Source organism: Cryptomeria japonica, unplaced genomic scaffold, assembly GCF_030272615.1.
Source record: "Cryptomeria japonica unplaced genomic scaffold, Sugi_1.0 HiC_scaffold_199, whole genome shotgun sequence".
In the NCBI taxonomy this organism is placed as follows: Eukaryota; Viridiplantae; Streptophyta; class Pinopsida; order Cupressales; family Cupressaceae; genus Cryptomeria; species Cryptomeria japonica.
This window is the reverse complement of record NW_026729021.1, coordinates 8,638-25,000: the sequence shown is the minus strand read 5'-3', so window position 1 is coordinate 25,000 and position 16,363 is coordinate 8,638. Positions and strand designations below refer to the sequence as shown.

Here is a 16,363-nt window from a genome sequence, read left to right as displayed (position 1 = left end):
CACGAAGTCGGAAGTAGGGTTAATTGCCCGGGTGCGCACCTTTGCCAGGGTGGGCACCTTACCTGGGCTGCGCACCAGGGCGGGCTCAAGATGGCACGCGCGTTCCGTTTTTTTCACTATCTTTCAAAACGGAAATTTTAAAATCTCCTTTTTTTTTTGCCTTTTCTGGAAATTAGTGAAGGCAGCGCATCAAAGGTGCGCACCTCGCTGCCCACCTTGGTGTGCTCTGAGGTGCGCACCCGGGAGCGCTACGAAGTGTGCTCCAAGGTGCGGCGTGCACGTTGTCGGAGCCCGGTTTGCCCCGGGTGCGCACCTCGCCTGCACCTTGGCCGGGGTGGGCACCTTGGCTGGGTTTGCCCAGGGTGCGCTCCGAAGCGGGGTTACTGGAGCGCCCCCTCTTTTTTTGTCAGAGCGTTTGGTGGGGTTTCTCGCATTGGCTCTTCCCAGGCCCGGTTGTTGGGTGCGCTCCCACCCTGGCGCGCGCGAAGTTGGAAGTTGGGTTAATTGCCCGGGCGCGCACCTTCGCCAGGGTGGGCACCTTGGTGCGCACACCTTGGCTGGGCTGCGCACCAGGGCGGGCTCAAGATGGCACCAGCATTCCCTTTTTCTCACTATCTTTCAAAACGGAAATTTTAAAATCTCGTTTTTTTTTTGCCTTTTATGGAAATTAGTGAAGGCATCGCATCAAAGGTGCGCACCTCGCTGCCCACCTTGGTGTGCTCCGAGGTGCCCACCACGGTGCGCAACGCCGGTGCGAACCCGGGAGCGCCCCGATGTGTGCTCCAAGGTGCGGCGTGCACGAAGTCGGACCCCGGTTTGCCCCGGGTGCGCACCTCGCGTGCACCTTGGTGCGCACACCTTGGCTGGGTTGCGCGGCCTGGTGGGCACCATGGTGCGCACCAAGGAGCGCTCCGAAGTGTGCTCCAAGGTGCGGCGTGCACGAAGTCGGAGCCCGGTTTGCCCCGGGTACGCACCTCGCGTGCACCTTCGCCGGGGTGGGCACCTCGGCTGGGTTGCGCGCCCTGGTGCGCACCAAGGAGCGCTCCGAAGTGTGCTCCAAGGTGCGGCGTGCACGAAGTCGGAGCCCGGTTTGCCCCGGGTGCGCACCTTCGCCGCGGTGCGCACCATGGCGTGCACGAAGTCGGAGCCCGGTTTGCCCCGGGTGCGCACCTCGCGTGCACCTTCGGCGGGGTTGCGCGCCCTGGTGGGCACCATGGTGCGCACCAAGGAGCGCTCCGAAGTGTGCTCCAAGGTGCGGCGTGCACGAAGTCGGAGCCCGGTTTGCCCCGGGTGCGCACCTCGCGTGCACCTTCGGCGGGGTTGCGCGCCCTGGTGGGCACCATGGTGCGCACCAAGGAGCGCTCCGAAGTGTGCTCCAAGGTGCGGCGTGCACGAAGTCGGAGCCCGGTTTGCCCCGGGTGCGCACCTCGCGTGCACCTTCGCCGCGGTGGGCACCATGGCGTGCACGAAGTCGGAGCCCGGTTTGCCCCGGGTGCGCACCTCGCGTGCACCTTCGCCGGGGTGGGCACCTCGGCTGGGTTGCGCGCCCTGGTGCGCACCAAGGAGCGCTCCGAAGTGTGCTCCAAGGTGCGGCGTGCACGAAGTCGGAGCCCGGTTTGCCCCGGGTGCGCACCTCGCGTGCACCTTCGCCAGGGTGGGCACCTCGGTGCGCACACCTTCTCAATGTTTTCTTGCCTTTTCTGGAAATTGGTGAAGGCAGCGCATCAAAGGTGCGCACCTCGGTGTGCTCCGAGGTGCGAACCCGAGAGCGCTCCGAGGTGCCCACGAAGTCGAAAGTCGGGTTAATTGCATTGTTTTCCCCGGGTGCGCTCCGAGGTGCGCAACATCGGCGCGCACCAAGGAGGGCTCCGAAGTGTGCTCCAAGGTGCGCACGATGGCGTGCACCTCTGGTGCGCACGATTCGGAGCTCGGTTTGACCGGGGTGCGCACACCTTGGCTGGGTTGCGCACCTTTTGTGCGCTCCAAGGTGCGCACGAAGTCGGAGCTCGGTTTGCCCCGGGTGCGCACCTTCGCCAGGGTGCGCACCTTGATGCGCACGCCTTGGCTGGGCTGCGCACCTTGGTGGGCGCCATGGTGCGCACCTTTCGTGCGCTCCAAGGTGCGCACGAAGTCGGAGCTCGGTTTGCCCCGGGTGCGCACCTTGGTGGGCGCCATGGTGCACTCCGAGGTGCCCAAGATTGGTGCGCACCAAGGAGCGCTCCGAAGTGCGCTCCAAGGTGCGCGCGAAGTCGAAAGTTGGGTTAATTGTCCGGTTTGCCTCGGGTGCGCACCTTGCGTGCACCTTCGCCAGGGTGGGCGCCTTGGTGCGCACACCTTGGCTGGGCTGCGCACACCTTGGCACCCGCGTTTCCTTCATTTTAAATTTTTTTTTTTTACAATCTCTCAAGTGGGAAATTCTATAATCTCAACTTTTTTTGCCTTTTCAGGAAACTTTTGAATGGAGCGCATCATTGGTGCGCTCCGAAGTGTGCTCCAAAGCTCTCTCCAGCTGCGTGCACCTGCCCCGGCCGCGCACCCGGCCCCGCCCAGCTTCGCTCACCTGTCCCGGGCGTCTGGTGCGGAACCTTAGAGTAAGAAACATCACCGTGCACCTTGGCCAACGTGCGCGACTCGACCGAGCGCGCACTGGCCGAGGTGCACACCGATTTCACCTGGGTGCGCGCGCAGCACCTCGGGCGCACCGGGGTGCGCGCACAACGCCCGGGTTGCACCGTGGCCTGTGTGCTCGGGGCGCCTCGGGTGCGCGCTCGGTGTCGCCCCCGCGCGCGCGGTAGTGCGGGCAGCGCACCCCGGCCCGGCCCGGCCCCGACGAGAACGCAAACGGGCAAAAGGTTTATTCAAATAGCATTGCGACGCCCGGCGAAAAACTAAAAAAGGGTGCAACACCGGGACTTCCCGGGAGGTCACCCATCCCAGTACTACTCCGGCCCAAGCGCGCTTAACTGCGGAGTTCTGATGGGATCCGGTGCACTAACGCTGGTATGATCGCACCCGTTATGAGCTTGTCGCAGTGTGTACTTAGCAAACCGCGACCCACGTGCGAATCCACCCCGGCCACCCACCCCCGTCGAGGTGCACACCCTCCCTCGCGAAGTGCGCCCCGTTCGCCAAGTGTGAGCCCTGCCCGGGTGCGCGCACCTTGCTAGGGCGTCGGGTGTGCACCCGGCCCGGCCTACGTGCGTGCACCTGGAGGGGGCGTCGTGTGCGTGCAGTGTCCCGTCTGCAACGCGGTGCCCACACACCACCTCGGGCGCAACGACCTGCGCTCACATGTGGGCCGAGTGCACCTTGGTGCATGTTCGGGGCGCCTCGGGTGCACGCTCGATCTTGCCCCGGTGCACCAAGGCGCTCGGTTTGCCCCGGGTGCGCACTTGGTGCAAGGTGGGCACCCAAAATAGGGATCAAGCACCAAAACACAAGTTTCGGGATGCAAAATGGGACCCAAGGACCACAAATGCGTTCCAAGACCCATGATGGGTCCACGAGAACAAAAATGTGTTCCGAGACTTAATAAACAAATATTGGGTTTTAGGAGAAGAAACATGCTCTGATGCCCAAAACGAGAATCGACCCCGAAAAGGCCACAGGCCAAAAGTGGGATGCGAGACAAAAAAAAATGGGACCCGAGGACCAAAATTGGGTTCCCAGGTCGAAGACAGGGCAACCGGACAAGAAACGACCTCTAAGGCTCGAAATGAGTCCCGACGACTAAAACTTGACAAGAAGCACCCATCAGGCACCCAACTCGACACCCATGGGATGCCGACCCACCCGGGCTTCCACCTAGCACACCTTGGCACCCACCCACCCTCGCACCCAACCTCGCACCCAACTTAGCACCTTTGAACCCACATTGGCACTCACCCTGACCCTGGCACCTTGGAACCCACATTGGCACTCACCTTGACCCTGGCACCCACCTTTGCACTCACCTTGGGACCCACCCTGGCTCCCACCTCGGCACCCACCCAGACACCCACCTTGGTTCCTTGGCACCCACCTTGGATCCTTGGCACCCACCCCGACACCCACCTTGGCACGCAACTTGGCTACTTGCCACCCACCTTGGCTCCTTGACGCCCACCCCGACAACCACCCCGTGACCTACCCTGGCTAGGGTTGGTGCACACCCACCCTGGTGCCCACCTTGGCACCCACCCTATGACCCACCTTGGCACGCACCTTAGTACCCACCCCGTTACCCACCCTAGGACCCACCCCGTGACCCACCTTGGCCAGGGTGGGTGCCTTGGTGCGCACAACTTGCCTGGGCTGCACACCAGGGCGGGCTCAAGATGGCACCCGCGTTCCGTTTTTTTCACTATCTTTCAAAACGGAAATTTTAAAATCTCATTTTTTTCTTTTTTTTGCCTTTTCTGGAAATTAGTGAAGGCAGCGCATCAAAGGTGCGCAATGCTGGTGCGAACCCGGGAGCGCTCCGATGTGTGCTCCAAGGTGCGGCGTGCACGAAGTCCGAGCCCGGTTTGCCCCGGGTGCGCACCTCGCGTGCACCTTCGCCGGGGTGAGCACCTTGGCTGGGTTGCGCGCCCTGGTGCGTACCAAGGAGCGCTCTGAAGTGTGCTCCAAGGTGCGGCGTGCACGAAGTCGGAGCCCGGTTTGCCCCGGGTGTGCACCTCGGGTGCGCACCTCGCGTGCACCTTCGCTGCGGTGGGCACCTTGGCTGGGTTGCGCGCCTTGGTGGGCACCATGCAGTGCACGAAGTCGGAGCCCGGTTTGCCCCGGGCGCGCACCTCCGCCAGGGTGGGCACCTTGGTGCGCACAACTTGCCTGGGCTGCGCATCAGGAAGGGCTCAAGATGGCACCCGCGTTCCGTTTTTTTCACTATCTTTCAGAACGGAAATTTTAAAATATCGTTTTTTTTTGCCTTTTCTGGAAATTAGTGAAGGCAGCGCATCAAAGGTGCGCAACGCTGGTGCGAACCTGGGAGCGCTCCGATGTGTGCTCCAAGGTGCGGCGTGCACGAAGTCGGAGCCCGGTTTGCCTCGGGTGCGCCCTGGTGGGCACCATGGTGCGCACCAAGGAGCGCTCCGAAGTGTGCTCCAAGGTGCGGCCTGCACGAAGTCGGAGCCCGGTTTGCCCCGGGTGTGCACCTCGGGTGGGCACCTTGGTGCGCATGCCTTGCCTGCGCTGCGCACCAGGGCGGGCTCAAGATGGCACCCGCGTTCCTTTTTTTTCACTATCTTTCAAAACGGAAATTTTAAAATCTCATTTTTTTTTGCCTTTTTCTGGAAATTAGTGAAGGCAGCGCATCAAAGGTGCGCACCTCGCTGCCCACCACGGTGCGCAACGCCGGTGGGCACCCGGGAGTGCTTCGAAGTGTGCTCCAAGGTGCTGCGTGCACGTTGTCGGAGCCCGGTTTGCCCCGGGTGCGCACCTCGCGTGCACCTTCGTCGGGGTGGGCACCTTGGCTTGGTTTGCCCCGGCTGCGCTCCGAAGCGGGGTTATTGGAGCGCCGCCTCTTTTTTTGTCGGAGCGTTTGGTGGGGTTTCTCGCATTGGCTCTTCCGAGGCCCGGTTGCCACCCTGGCGCGCACGAAGTCGGAAGTAGGGTTAATTGCCCGGGTGCGCACCTTTGCCAGGGTGGCACCTTACCTGGGCTGCGCACCAGGGCGGGCTCAAGATGGCACGCGCGTTCCGTTTTTTTCACTATCTTTCAAAACGGAAATTTTAAAATCTCCTTTTTTTTTTGCCTTTTCTGGAAATTAGTGAAGGCAGCGCATCAAAGGTGCGCACCTCGCTGCCCACCTTGGTGTGCTCTGAGGTGCGCACCCGGGAGCGCTACGAAGTGTGCTCCAAGGTGCGGCGTGCACGTTGTCGGAGCCCGGTTTGCCCCGGGTGCGCACCTCGCCTGCACCTTGGCCGGGGTGGGCACCTTGGCTGGGTTTGCCCAGGGTGCGCTCCGAAGCGGGGTTACTGGAGCGCCCCCTCTTTTTTTGTCAGAGAGTTTGGTGGGGTTTCTCGCATTGGCTCTTCCCAGGCCCGGTTGTTGGGTGCGCTCCCACCCTGGCGCGCGCGAAGTTGGAAGTTGGGTTAATTGCCCGGGCGCGCACCTTCGCCAGGGTGGGCACCTTGGTGCGCAAACCTTGGCTGGGCTGCGCACCAGGGCGGGCTCAAGATGGCACCAGCATTCCCTTTTTCTCACTATCTTTCAAAACGGAAATTTTAAAATCTCGTTTTTTTTTTGCCTTTTATGGAAATTAGTGAAGGCATCGCATCAAAGGTGCGCACCTCGCTGCCCACCTTGGTGTGCTCCGAGGTGCCCACCACGGTGCGCAACGCCGGTGCGAACCCGGGAGCGCCCCGATGTGTGCTCCAAGGTGCGGCGTGCACGAAGTCGGACCCCGGTTTGCCCCGGGTGCGCACCTCGCGTGCACCTTGGTGCGCACACCTTGGCTGGGTTGCGCGGCCTGGTGGGCACCATGGTGCGCACCAAGGAGCGCTCCGAAGTGTGCTCCAAGGTGCGGCGTGCACGAAGTCGGAGCCCGGTTTGCCCCGGGTGCGCACCTTCGCCGCGGTGGGCACCATGGCGTGCACGAAGTCGGAGCCCGGTTTGCCCCGGGTGCGCACCTCGCGTGCACCTTCGCCGGGGTGGGCACCTCGGCTGGGTTGCGCGCCCTGGTGCGCACCAAGGAGCGCTCTGAAGTGTGCTCCAAGGTGCGGCGTGCACGAAGTCGGAGCCCGGTTTGCCCCGGGTGTGCACCTCGCGTGCACCTTCGCTGCGGTGGGCACCTTGGCTGGGTTGCGCGCCTTGGTGGGCACCATGCAGTGCACGAAGTCGGAGCCCGGTTTGCCCCGGGCGCGCACCTCCGCCAGGGTGGGCACCTTGGTGCGCACAACTTGCCTGGGCTGCGCACCAGGAAGGGCTCAAGATGGCACCCGCGTTCCGTTTTTTTCACTATCTTTCAGAACGGAAATTTTAAAATATCGTTTTTTTTTGCCTTTTCTGGAAATTAGTGAAGGCAGCGCATCAAAGGTGCGCAACGCTGGTGCGAACCTGGGAGCGCTCCGATGTGTGCTCCAAGGTGCGGCGTGCACGAAGTCGGACCCCGGTTTGCCCCGGGTGCGCACCTCGCGTGCACCTTGGTGCGCACACCTTGGCTGGGTTGCGCGCCCTGGTGGGCACCATGGTGCGCACCAAGGAGCGCTCCGAAGTGTGCTCCAAGGTGCGGCGTGCACGAAGTCGGAGCCCGGTTTGCCCCGGGTGCGCACCTCGCGTGCACCTTCGCCGCGGTGGGCACCATGGCGTGCACGAAGTCGGAGCCCGGTTTGCCCCGGGTGCGCACCTCGCGTGCACCTTCGCCGGGGTGGGCACCTTCGTGTGCAGACCTTGGCTGGGTTGCGCGCCCTGGTGGGCACCATGGTGCGCACCAAGGAGCGCTCCGAAGTGTGCTCCAAGGTGCGGCCTGCACGAAGTCGGAGCCCGGTTTGCCCCGGGTGTGCACCTCGGGTGGGCACCTTGGTGCGCATGCCTTGCCTGGGCTGCGCACCAGGGCGGGCTCAAGATGGCACCCGCGTTCCTTTTTTTTCACTATCTTTCAAAACGGAAATTTTAAAATCTCATTTTTTTTTGCCTTTTTCTGGAAATTAGTGAAGGCAGCGCATCAAAGGTGCGCACCTCGCTGCCCACCACGGTGCGCAACGCCGGTGGGCACCCGGGAGTGCTTCGAAGTGTGCTCCAAGGTGCTGCGTGCACGTTGTCGGAGCCCGGTTTGCCCCGGGTGCGCACCTCGCGTGCACCTTCGTCGGGGTGGGCACCTTGGCTGGGTTTGCCCCGGCTGCGCTCCGAAGCGGGGTTATTGGAGCGCCGCCTCTTTTTTTGTCGGAGCGTTTGGTGGGGTTTCTCGCATTGGCTCTTCCGAGGCCCGGTTGCCACCCTGGCGCGCACGAAGTCGGAAGTAGGGTTAATTGCCCGGGTGCGCACCTTTGCCAGGGTGGGCACCTTACCTGGGCTGCGCACCAGGGCGGGCTCAAGATGGCACGCGCGTTCCGTTTTTTTCACTATCTTTCATAACGGAAATTTTAAAATCTCCTTTTTTTTTTGCCTTTTCTGGAAATTAGTGAAGGCAGCGCATCAAAGGTGCGCACCTCGCTGCCCACCTTGGTGTGCTCTGAGGTGCGCACCCGGGAGCGCTACGAAGTGTGCTCCAAGGTGCGGCGTGCACGTTGTCGGAGCCCGGTTTGCCCCGGGTGCGCACCTCGCCTGCACCTTGGCCGGGGTGGGCACCTTGGCTGGGTTTGCCCAGGGTGCGCTCCGAAGCGGGGTTACTGGAGCGCCCCCTCTTTTTTTGTCAGAGCGTTTGGTGGGGTTTCTCGCATTGGCTCTTCCCAGGCCCGGTTGTTGGGTGCGCTCCCACCCTGGCGCGCGCGAAGTTGGAAGTTGGGTTAATTGCCCGGGCGCGCACCTTCGCCAGGGTGGGCACCTTGGTGCGCACACCTTGGCTGGGCTGCGCACCAGGGCGGGCTCAAGATGGCACCAGCATTCCCTTTTTCTCACTATCTTTCAAAACGGAAATTTTAAAATCTCGTTTTTTTTTTGCCTTTTATGGAAATTAGTGAAGGCATCGCATCAAAGGTGCGCACCTCGCTGCCCACCTTGGTGTGCTCCGAGGTGCCCACCACGGTGCGCAACGCCGGTGCGAACCCGGGAGCGCCCCGATGTGTGCTCCAAGGTGCGGCGTGCACGAAGTCGGACCCCGGTTTGCCCCGGGTGCGCACCTCGCGTGCACCTTGGTGCGCACACCTTGGCTGGGTTGCGCGGCCTGGTGGGCACCATGGTGCGCACCAAGGAGCGCTCCGAAGTGTGCTCCAAGGTGCGGCGTGCACGAAGTCGGAGCCCGGTTTGCCCCGGGTACGCACCTCGCGTGCACCTTCGCCGGGGTGGGCACCTCGGCTGGGTTGCGCGCCCTGGTGCGCACCAAGGAGCGCTCCGAAGTGTGCTCCAAGGTGCGGCGTGCACGAAGTCGGAGCCCGGTTTGCCCCGGGTGCGCACCTTCGCCGCGGTGCGCACCATGGCGTGCACGAAGTCGGAGCCCGGTTTGCCCCGGGTGCGCACCTCGCGTGCACCTTCGGCGGGGTTGCGCGCCCTGGTGGGCACCATGGTGCGCACCAAGGAGCGCTCCGAAGTGTGCTCCAAGGTGCGGCGTGCACGAAGTCGGAGCCCGGTTTGCCCCGGGTGCGCACCTCGCGTGCACCTTCGGCGGGGTTGCGCGCCCTGGTGGGCACCATGGTGCGCACCAAGGAGCGCTCCGAAGTGTGCTCCAAGGTGCGGCGTGCACGAAGTCGGAGCCCGGTTTGCCCCGGGTGCGCACCTCGCGTGCACCTTCGCCGCGGTGGGCACCATGGCGTGCACGAAGTCGGAGCCCGGTTTGCCCCGGGTGCGCACCTCGCGTGCACCTTCGCCGGGGTGGGCACCTCGGCTGGGTTGCGCGCCCTGGTGCGCACCAAGGAGCGCTCCGAAGTGTGCTCCAAGGTGCGGCGTGCACGAAGTCGGAGCCCGGTTTGCCCCGGGTGCGCACCTCGCGTGCACCTTCGCCAGGGTGGGCACCTCGGTGCGCACACCTTCTCAATGTTTTCTTGCCTTTTCTGGAAATTGGTGAAGGCAGCGCATCAAAGGTGCGCACCTCGGTGTGCTCCGAGGTGCGAACCCGAGAGCGCTCCGAGGTGCCCACGAAGTCGAAAGTCGGGTTAATTGCATTGTTTTCCCCGGGTGCGCTCCGAGGTGCGCAACATCGGCGCGCACCAAGGAGGGCTCCGAAGTGTGCTCCAAGGTGCGCACGATGGCGTGCACCTCTGGTGCGCACGATTCGGAGCTCGGTTTGACCGGGGTGCGCACACCTTGGCTGGGTTGCGCACCTTTTGTGCGCTCCAAGGTGCGCACGAAGTCGGAGCTCGGTTTGCCCCGGGTGCGCACCTTCGCCAGGGTGCGCACCTTGATGCGCACGCCTTGGCTGGGCTGCGCACCTTGGTGGGCGCCATGGTGCGCACCTTTCGTGCGCTCCAAGGTGCGCACGAAGTCGGAGCTCGGTTTGCCCCGGGTGCGCACCTTGGTGGGCGCCATGGTGCACTCCGAGGTGCCCAAGATTGGTGCGCACCAAGGAGCGCTCCGAAGTGCGCTCCAAGGTGCGCGCGAAGTCGAAAGTTGGGTTAATTGTCCGGTTTGCCTCGGGTGCGCACCTTGCGTGCACCTTCGCCAGGGTGGGCGCCTTGGTGCGCACACCTTGGCTGGGCTGCGCACACCTTGGCACCCGCGTTTCCTTCATTTTAAATTTTTTTTTTTTACAATCTCTCAAGTGGGAAATTCTATAATCTCAACTTTTTTTGCCTTTTCAGGAAACTTTTGAATGGAGCGCATCATTGGTGCGCTCCGAAGTGTGCTCCAAAGCTCTCTCCAGCTGCGTGCACCTGCCCCGGCCGCGCACCCGGCCCCGCCCAGCTTCGCTCACCTGTCCCGGGCGTCTGGTGCGGAACCTTAGAGTAAGAAACATCACCGTGCACCTTGGCCAACGTGCGCGACTCGACCGAGCGCGCACTGGCCGAGGTGCACACCGATTTCACCTGGGTGCGCGCGCAGCACCTCGGGCGCACCGGGGTGCGCGCACAACGCCCGGGTTGCACCGTGGCCTGTGTGCTCGGGGCGCCTCGGGTGCGCGCTCGGTGTCGCCCCCGCGCGCGCGGTAGTGCGGGCAGCGCACCCCGGCCCGGCCCGGCCCCGACGAGAACGCAAACGGGCAAAAGGTTTATTCAAATAGCATTGCGACGCCCGGCGAAAAACTAAAAAAGGGTGCAACACCGGGACTTCCCGGGAGGTCACCCATCCCAGTACTACTCCGGCCCAAGCGCGCTTAACTGCGGAGTTCTGATGGGATCCGGTGCACTAACGCTGGTATGATCGCACCCGTTATGAGCTTGTCGCAGTGTGTACTTAGCAAACCGCGACCCACGTGCGAATCCACCCCGGCCACCCACCCCCGTCGAGGTGCACACCCTCCCTCGCGAAGTGCGCCCCGTTCGCCAAGTGTGAGCCCTGCCCGGGTGCGCGCACCTTGCTAGGGCGTCGGGTGTGCACCCGGCCCGGCCTACGTGCGTGCACCTGGAGGGGGCGTCGTGTGCGTGCAGTGTCCCGTCTGCAACGCGGTGCCCACACACCACCTCGGGCGCAACGACCTGCGCTCACATGTGGGCCGAGTGCACCTTGGTGCATGTTCGGGGCGCCTCGGGTGCACGCTCGATCTTGCCCCGGTGCACCAAGGCGCTCGGTTTGCCCCGGGTGCGCACTTGGTGCAAGGTGGGCACCCAAAATAGGGATCAAGCACCAAAACACAAGTTTCGGGATGCAAAATGGGACCCAAGGACCACAAATGCGTTCCAAGACCCATGATGGGTCCACGAGAACAAAAATGTGTTCCGAGACTTAATAAACAAATATTGGGTTTTAGGAGAAGAAACATGCTCTGATGCCCAAAACGAGAATCGACCCCGAAAAGGCCACAGGCCAAAAGTGGGATGCGAGACAAAAAAAAATGGGACCCGAGGACCAAAATTGGGTTCCCAGGTCGAAGACAGGGCAACCGGACAAGAAACGACCTCTAAGGCTCGAAATGAGTCCCGACGACTAAAACTTGACAAGAAGCACCCATCAGGCACCCAACTCGACACCCATGGGATGCCGACCCACCCGGGCTTCCACCTAGCACACCTTGGCACCCACCCACCCTCGCACCCAACCTCGCACCCAACTTAGCACCTTTGAACCCACATTGGCACTCACCCTGACCCTGGCACCTTGGAACCCACATTGGCACTCACCTTGACCCTGGCACCCACCTTTGCACTCACCTTGGGACCCACCCTGGCTCCCACCTCGGCACCCACCCAGACACCCACCTTGGTTCCTTGGCACCCACCTTGGATCCTTGGCACCCACCCCGACACCCACCTTGGCACGCAACTTGGCTACTTGCCACCCACCTTGGCTCCTTGACGCCCACCCCGACAACCACCCCGTGACCTACCCTGGCTAGGGTTGGTGCACACCCACCCTGGTGCCCACCTTGGCACCCACCCTATGACCCACCTTGGCACGCACCTTAGTACCCACCCCGTTACCCACCCTAGGACCCACCCCGTGACCCACCTTGGCCAGGGTGGGTGCCTTGGTGCGCACAACTTGCCTGGGCTGCACACCAGGGCGGGCTCAAGATGGCACCCGCGTTCCGTTTTTTTCACTATCTTTCAAAACGGAAATTTTAAAATCTCATTTTTTTCTTTTTTTTGCCTTTTCTGGAAATTAGTGAAGGCAGCGCATCAAAGGTGCGCAATGCTGGTGCGAACCCGGGAGCGCTCCGATGTGTGCTCCAAGGTGCGGCGTGCACGAAGTCCGAGCCCGGTTTGCCCCGGGTGCGCACCTCGCGTGCACCTTCGCCGGGGTGAGCACCTTGGCTGGGTTGCGCGCCCTGGTGCGTACCAAGGAGCGCTCTGAAGTGTGCTCCAAGGTGCGGCGTGCACGAAGTCGGAGCCCGGTTTGCCCCGGGTGTGCACCTCGGGTGCGCACCTCGCGTGCACCTTCGCTGCGGTGGGCACCTTGGCTGGGTTGCGCGCCTTGGTGGGCACCATGCAGTGCACGAAGTCGGAGCCCGGTTTGCCCCGGGCGCGCACCTCCGCCAGGGTGGGCACCTTGGTGCGCACAACTTGCCTGGGCTGCGCATCAGGAAGGGCTCAAGATGGCACCCGCGTTCCGTTTTTTTCACTATCTTTCAGAACGGAAATTTTAAAATATCGTTTTTTTTTGCCTTTTCTGGAAATTAGTGAAGGCAGCGCATCAAAGGTGCGCAACGCTGGTGCGAACCTGGGAGCGCTCCGATGTGTGCTCCAAGGTGCGGCGTGCACGAAGTCGGAGCCCGGTTTGCCTCGGGTGCGCCCTGGTGGGCACCATGGTGCGCACCAAGGAGCGCTCCGAAGTGTGCTCCAAGGTGCGGCCTGCACGAAGTCGGAGCCCGGTTTGCCCCGGGTGTGCACCTCGGGTGGGCACCTTGGTGCGCATGCCTTGCCTGGGCTGCGCACCAGGGCGGGCTCAAGATGGCACCCGCGTTCCTTTTTTTTCACTATCTTTCAAAACGGAAATTTTAAAATCTCATTTTTTTTTGCCTTTTTCTGGAAATTAGTGAAGGCAGCGCATCAAAGGTGCGCACCTCGCTGCCCACCACGGTGCGCAACGCCGGTGGGCACCCGGGAGTGCTTCGAAGTGTGCTCCAAGGTGCTGCGTGCACGTTGTCGGAGCCCGGTTTGCCCCGGGTGCGCACCTCGCGTGCACCTTCGTCGGGGTGGGCACCTTGGCTTGGTTTGCCCCGGCTGCGCTCCGAAGCGGGGTTATTGGAGCGCCGCCTCTTTTTTTGTCGGAGCGTTTGGTGGGGTTTCTCGCATTGGCTCTTCCGAGGCCCGGTTGCCACCCTGGCGCGCACGAAGTCGGAAGTAGGGTTAATTGCCCGGGTGCGCACCTTTGCCAGGGTGGCACCTTACCTGGGCTGCGCACCAGGGCGGGCTCAAGATGGCACGCGCGTTCCGTTTTTTTCACTATCTTTCAAAACGGAAATTTTAAAATCTCCTTTTTTTTTTGCCTTTTCTGGAAATTAGTGAAGGCAGCGCATCAAAGGTGCGCACCTCGCTGCCCACCTTGGTGTGCTCTGAGGTGCGCACCCGGGAGCGCTACGAAGTGTGCTCCAAGGTGCGGCGTGCACGTTGTCGGAGCCCGGTTTGCCCCGGGTGCGCACCTCGCCTGCACCTTGGCCGGGGTGGGCACCTTGGCTGGGTTTGCCCAGGGTGCGCTCCGAAGCGGGGTTACTGGAGCGCCCCCTCTTTTTTTGTCAGAGAGTTTGGTGGGGTTTCTCGCATTGGCTCTTCCCAGGCCCGGTTGTTGGGTGCGCTCCCACCCTGGCGCGCGCGAAGTTGGAAGTTGGGTTAATTGCCCGGGCGCGCACCTTCGCCAGGGTGGGCACCTTGGTGCGCAAACCTTGGCTGGGCTGCGCACCAGGGCGGGCTCAAGATGGCACCAGCATTCCCTTTTTCTCACTATCTTTCAAAACGGAAATTTTAAAATCTCGTTTTTTTTTTGCCTTTTATGGAAATTAGTGAAGGCATCGCATCAAAGGTGCGCACCTCGCTGCCCACCTTGGTGTGCTCCGAGGTGCCCACCACGGTGCGCAACGCCGGTGCGAACCCGGGAGCGCCCCGATGTGTGCTCCAAGGTGCGGCGTGCACGAAGTCGGACCCCGGTTTGCCCCGGGTGCGCACCTCGCGTGCACCTTGGTGCGCACACCTTGGCTGGGTTGCGCGGCCTGGTGGGCACCATGGTGCGCACCAAGGAGCGCTCCGAAGTGTGCTCCAAGGTGCGGCGTGCACGAAGTCGGAGCCCGGTTTGCCCCGGGTGCGCACCTTCGCCGCGGTGGGCACCATGGCGTGCACGAAGTCGGAGCCCGGTTTGCCCCGGGTGCGCACCTCGCGTGCACCTTCGCCGGGGTGGGCACCTCGGCTGGGTTGCGCGCCCTGGTGCGCACCAAGGAGCGCTCTGAAGTGTGCTCCAAGGTGCGGCGTGCACGAAGTCGGAGCCCGGTTTGCCCCGGGTGTGCACCTCGCGTGCACCTTCGCTGCGGTGGGCACCTTGGCTGGGTTGCGCGCCTTGGTGGGCACCATGCAGTGCACGAAGTCGGAGCCCGGTTTGCCCCGGGCGCGCACCTCCGCCAGGGTGGGCACCTTGGTGCGCACAACTTGCCTGGGCTGCGCACCAGGAAGGGCTCAAGATGGCACCCGCGTTCCGTTTTTTTCACTATCTTTCAGAACGGAAATTTTAAAATATCGTTTTTTTTTGCCTTTTCTGGAAATTAGTGAAGGCAGCGCATCAAAGGTGCGCAACGCTGGTGCGAACCTGGGAGCGCTCCGATGTGTGCTCCAAGGTGCGGCGTGCACGAAGTCGGACCCCGGTTTGCCCCGGGTGCGCACCTCGCGTGCACCTTGGTGCGCACACCTTGGCTGGGTTGCGCGCCCTGGTGGGCACCATGGTGCGCACCAAGGAGCGCTCCGAAGTGTGCTCCAAGGTGCGGCGTGCACGAAGTCGGAGCCCGGTTTGCCCCGGGTGCGCACCTCGCGTGCACCTTCGCCGCGGTGGGCACCATGGCGTGCACGAAGTCGGAGCCCGGTTTGCCCCGGGTGCGCACCTCGCGTGCACCTTCGCCGGGGTGGGCACCTTAGTGTGCAGACCTTGGCTGGGTTGCGCGCCCTGGTGGGCACCATGGTGCGCACCAAGGAGCGCTCCGAAGTGTGCTCCAAGGTGCGGCCTGCACGAAGTCGGAGCCCGGTTTGCCCCGGGTGTGCACCTCGGGTGGGCACCTTGGTGCGCATGCCTTGCCTGGGCTGCGCACCAGGGCGGGCTCAAGATGGCACCCGCGTTCCTTTTTTTTCACTATCTTTCAAAACGGAAATTTTAAAATCTCATTTTTTTTTGCCTTTTTCTGGAAATTAGTGAAGGCAGCGCATCAAAGGTGCGCACCTCGCTGCCCACCACGGTGCGCAACGCCGGTGGGCACCCGGGAGTGCTTCGAAGTGTGCTCCAAGGTGCTGCGTGCACGTTGTCGGAGCCCGGTTTGCCCCGGGTGCGCACCTCGCGTGCACCTTCGTCGGGGTGGGCACCTTGGCTGGGTTTGCCCCGGCTGCGCTCCGAAGCGGGGTTATTGGAGCGCCGCCTCTTTTTTTGTCGGAGCGTTTGGTGGGGTTTCTCGCATTGGCTCTTCCGAGGCCCGGTTGCCACCCTGGCGCGCACGAAGTCGGAAGTAGGGTTAATTGCCCGGGTGCGCACCTTTGCCAGGGTGGGCACCTTACCTGGGCTGCGCACCAGGGCGGGCTCAAGATGGCACGCGCGTTCCGTTTTTTTCACTATCTTTCAAAACGGAAATTTTAAAATCTCCTTTTTTTTTTGCCTTTTCTGGAAATTAGTGAAGGCAGCGCATCAAAGGTGCGCACCTCGCTGCCCACCTTGGTGTGCTCTGAGGTGCGCACCCGGGAGCGCTACGAAGTGTGCTCCAAGGTGCGGCGTGCACGTTGTCGGAGCCCGGTTTGCCCCGGGTGCGCACCTCGCCTGCACCTTGGCCGGGGTGGGCACCTTGGCTGGGTTTGCCCAGGGTGCGCTCCGAAGCGGGGTTACTGGAGCGCCCCCTCTTTTTTTGTCAGAGCGTTTGGTGGGGTTTCTCGCATTGGCTCTTCCCAGGCCCGGTTGTTGGGTGCGCTCCCACCCTGGCGCGCGCGAAGTTGGAAGTTGGGTTAATTGCCCGGGCGCG

At 62.8% G+C, this 16,363-nt stretch overlaps 2 non-coding genes across 2 annotated transcripts; both read right to left on the bottom strand.

Annotated features, from left to right (window-relative positions):
• Positions 1–2,895: 2,895 nt before the first annotated feature.
• LOC131868234 (5S ribosomal RNA) lies at positions 2,896–3,014 on the bottom strand. Its single transcript, XR_009366725.1, has one exon. It is a non-coding gene; the product is annotated as a 5S ribosomal RNA (ribosomal RNA).
• A 7,804-nt stretch (positions 3,015–10,818) lies between these two features.
• LOC131868223 (5S ribosomal RNA) lies at positions 10,819–10,937 on the bottom strand. The gene has a single exon (XR_009366714.1). It is a non-coding gene; the product is annotated as a 5S ribosomal RNA (ribosomal RNA).
• Between the last annotated feature and the right edge of the window lie 5,426 nt (positions 10,938–16,363).